This window comes from Triticum dicoccoides, chromosome 7B (assembly GCF_002162155.2).
Source record: "Triticum dicoccoides isolate Atlit2015 ecotype Zavitan chromosome 7B, WEW_v2.0, whole genome shotgun sequence".
NCBI classification, from domain to species: domain Eukaryota; kingdom Viridiplantae; phylum Streptophyta; class Magnoliopsida; order Poales; family Poaceae; genus Triticum; species Triticum dicoccoides.
The window spans coordinates 92,092,082-92,096,969 of NC_041393.1; positions in this window are offsets into that span (position 1 = coordinate 92,092,082).

Here is a 4,888-nt window from a genome sequence, read left to right on the forward strand (position 1 = left end):
TATAAAAGTGTAAAGTAAAGCCCATAAACATCCAAAACAGGTAATATAATAGCATGGAACAATCAAAAATTATAGATACGTTGGAGACGTACCATAGTGCAGTGTTAATCGAAGGAAGGGGGATCAATCGCGGGGCATAGACCTCCACGAGCATCCAGCTGCCATGACCATCGACGAGCACCATCCAATACGTGTTCATGCCGACCCAGTACATATCGGTAATGTAGTTGAGGGTGACGGGGATCGGATCGCAGTCAAGGGGGTTGATGCTTGCCGCCCTATGATCGTTATGCTACATGACACACCGTTTCTAAAGATCAGGCAGCATCAGCAAGCAAGGAGCTGGCTTAAAAAGCTCCGGCCTGAGGGCTTTGAGTAGACGGTACAGCCCCGATGAGCACGCGGCGAGCGGCATGTCATACGTATCCGTCGTATTTATAATTTTTGATTATTCCATGCCAATATTCTTCAACTTTCATATACTTTTGGCAACTTTTTATACTATTTTTGGGACTAACATATTGATCCAGTGCCCAGTGCCAGTTCCTGTCTGTTGCATGTTTTATGTTTCCAAAAACCCCATATCAAACGGAGTCCAAACGGGATAAAAACGGACGGAGAATTTGGAATATTTGTGATTTTTGGGAAGTAAAATCAACGCGAGACGGTGCCCGAGGGGGCCAGGAGATAGGGGGCCGCGCCCCAGGGAGGTAGGCGCGCCCTAGACTCTCCTGGGGCCCCTGTAAGCCAGTTGGCGCTCTTCTTTTGCTGCAAGAAAGCTAATTTTATGAGAAAGATCTGGGCGAAAGATTCACCCCAATCGGAGTTACGGATCTCCAGATATAAAAGAAATAGTGAAGGGGCAGAATCTGGTAACGCAGAAACAGAGAGAGACAGAGAGACAGATCCAATCTCGGAGGAGCTCTCGCCCCTCCCACACCATGGGAGCGAAGGACCAGAGGGGAAACCCTTCTCACATCTAGGGAGAAGGTCAAGGAAGAAGAAGAAGAAGGGGGCTCTCACCCCCTTGCTTCCGGTGGCGCCGGAACACCGCCGGGGGCCATCATCATCACCGCGATCTTCACCAACATCTCCATCACCTTCCCCCCTCTATCTACAGTGGTCCACTCTCCTGCAACCCGTTGTACCCTCTACTTGAACATGGTGCTTTATGCTTCATATTATTATCCAATGATGTGTTGCCATCCTATGATGTCTGAGTAGATTTTCGTTATCCTATTGGTGGTTGATGAATTGCTATGATTGATTTAATTTGCTTGTGGTTATGTTGTTTTCTTTGGTGCCCATCATATGAGCGCGCGCGTGGATCACACCATAGTGTTAGTTGTATTTTGATAGGACTATGTATTGGAGGGCTAGAGTGACAGAAGCTTCAACCTAGCATAGAAATTGATGCATACGGGATTGAAGGGGGACCAATATATCTTAATGCTATGGTTGGGTTTTACCTTAATGAATGTTAGTAGTTGCGGATGCTTGCTAATAGTTCCAATCATAAGTGCATAGAATTCCAAGTCAGGGATGACATGCTAGCAGTGGCCTCTCCCACATAAAACTTGCTATCGGTCTAGTAAAGTAGTCAATTGCTTAGGGACAATTTCACAACTCCTACCACCAATTTTCCATACTCGCTATATTTACTTTATTGCATCTTTATCTAAAAAGCACCTACTTTTTATTTACGAGTTCCTTATATTCTTGCAAACCTATCCAACAACACCTACAAAGTACTTCTAGTTTCATACTTGTTCTAGGTAAAGCAAACGTCAAGCGTGCGTAGGGTCGTATCAGTGGCAGATAGGACTTGAGAGAGTATTTGTTCTACCTTTAGCTCCTCTTTAGGTTCGACACTTTTACTTATCGAAAGAGGCTACAACTATCCCGTATACTTGCGGGTCATCAAAACCTTTTTCTGGCGCCGTTGCCGGGGAGTCATAGCGTGGGGTGAATATTCTCGTGTGTGCTTGTTTTCTTTATCACTAAGTAATTTTTGTTTGCTGTTCTTAGTTGTTTTCTATCTTTAGTTATCGGTAGGAAATGCAAAATACCAAAAAAATAGTTGTACCTACTGAACCAATGGTTGAAGAACCACTCAAAATCTATCACACTCCTGAAGCTTTTTACTTGGATCATCTTTGATCCGTTTGTGCTCGTGCTGAAACCCCAACTAGCTGAGTTGAGGGCAAATCTTTAGATGAGCATGCTTGTTATGTGCGACACCGTATTTCTGAAAAAGGGAAACTTTTACTGGATCAAATTCATCATTTGCAATGCTATGCTTGGAATTTATGTGAAATATATGATATTACTTGTTGTTCTAAAAACCCTAAGAAACACCTTCCCTACCAATGTGAGTTTATTGATAATGGGATCGTATCTTCGTATGCTAAGGGTGATTATAATTACTATGATGTTCAACAAATTGAAGAATTTGTTGCTTTTAAGAGTGCTTATGAAATTGCTTCTTTGATTGAAAAGTATGATGCTACTCTCTACAAATCTGAAAATTTTGCCATACTTGAATAGTGTTATGATAATTATGCTTCTAATGACTATGTTAAACTATATATTGAGAAATTCTCCGTTGTCCAAGAAGAGACTAATATTTTGTAGGAAGCTATGGAAGAAGAAATTGATGAAACTGTGAGCTCATTGGATGAAAAAGATGAGTAGGAGAGCAAAGAACAAAAGCAGGAAGAGTGGATTGATCACCCATGCCCACCTTCTAATGAGAGTAACTCTTCAACTCATACATTGTTTAGTTCCCCTTCATGCTTACCGAAGGATGATTGCTATGATGATTGTTATGATCCCGATGATTCTCTTGAAATATCCCTTTTTGATGATGCTTGCTATGCTTGTGGCCAAGATGCCAATATGAATTATGCTTATGGAGATGAACTTGCTATAGTTCCTTATGTTAAACATGAAATTGTTGCTATTGCACCCCCGCATGATAGTCCTATTATCTTTTTGAATTCTCCCGACTACACTATATCAGAGAAGTTTGTGCTTATTAAGGATTATATTGATGGGTTGCCTTTTACCTTTGCACATGATGATTTTGATGAATGTAATATGCATGTGCTTGCTGTTCCTACTTGCAATTATTATGAAATAGGAACTATATCTCCGCCTCTTTATGTTTCCAACACGATAGAATTGCAAGAAACTGCTTATACTATGCATTGGTCTTTACTATATGTGCATGAACTGTTCTTTTATGACATGCCGATACATAGGAAGAGGATTAGACTTCGTTGTTGCATGATATATGTTACTTTGTGCTCACTACTAAATTACAAATCATTGTTAATTAAAATTGGCTTTGATATACCTTGGGATCCGGGTGGATTCATTACTTGAGCACTATTTGCCTAGCTTAATGGCTTTAAAAAAAGCGTTGCCAGGGAGACAACCCGGAAGTTTTAGATAGTCGTTTATTTATGTTGAGTGCTTTTATATATTTAAAAACAAAAAATAAATAGGGGAACCCAAAAACTTTTCAAAAAGGAAAGTGAAAGTGAGAGAGACAAGCATTGTTGAAGTTGGAGCTAGCCTTGAACTTTGTTCATGCTCACGGAAACTTTCTAAATCTTGATTACAGAAACTTTTCATCAAAAAATAATTATCCCCTTGTATAATTCCATTGTATTATAAAAATAATGTGCCAAGGTTTGCCTTTAGGATGTTTACAATGCTTGTTGGTTTGTACGGTGCAGGACAGAAACTTTGTCTGTAGTGCGTGATTTTACATTTTTAACTAGAACGTCAATTGGTTCTGATTCCTTTTGAAATGTATTTCTATACAACTTGTTTATTTTTACTAATTTTGGTAGAATTTTTTGGGTACCATAAGTATGGTGAATGTTCAGATTTCTACAGACTATTCTGTTTTTGACAGATTCTGTTTTTGATGCATAGTTTACTTGTTCTGATGAAACTATCAATTTATATCAGTGGATTAAGCCATGGAAAAGCTATATTACAGTAGATACAATGCAAAAACAAAATATGAATTGATTTGTTATAGTACTTAGAGTAGTGATTTGCTTTATTATACTAACGGATCTTACCGAGTTTTCTGTTGAAGTTTTGTGTGGATGAAGTTTCTAATCGAGGATGTCTCGATATGAGGAAAAGGAAGAGAGGCAAGAGCTCAATCTTGGGGATGCCCGAGGCACCCCAAGTAAATATTCAAGGATACTCAAGCGTCTAAGCTTGGGGATGCCCCGGAAGGCATCCCCTCTTTCTGTTGGGGGAACGTAGTAATTTCAAAAAATTTCCTACGCACACGCAAGATCATGGTGATGACATAGCAACGAGAGGGGAGAGTGTTGTCCACGTACCCTCGTAGACCGTAAGAGGAAGCGTTATGATAACGCGGTTGATGTAGTCGTACGTCTTCACGATCCGACCGATCCAAGCACCGAACGTACGGCACCTCCGTGTTCAGCACACGTTCAGCTCGATGACGTTCCCTGGGCTCCAATCCAGCAAAGCGTCGGGGATGAGTTCCGTCAGCACGACGGCGTGGTGATGATGATGATGTTCTAACGGCGCAGGGCTTCTCCTAAACTCTGCGACGATATGACCGAGGTGGAATATGGTGGAGGGGGGCACCGCACACGGCTAAGGAACAATCCGTAGATCAACTTGTGTGTCTATGGGGTGCCCCCTGCCCCCGTATATAAAGGAGCAAGGGGGGAGGCCAGCCGGCCCTTGTGGGCGCGCCAAGGAGGAGGAGTCCTCCTCCTAGTAGGAGTAGGACTCCCCCTTTCCTACTCCTACTAGGAGGGGGAAGGAAGGGGGAGAGGGGGAAGGAAAGAGGGGGGCGCCCCCCCTCCTAGTCCAATTCGGACCAGAG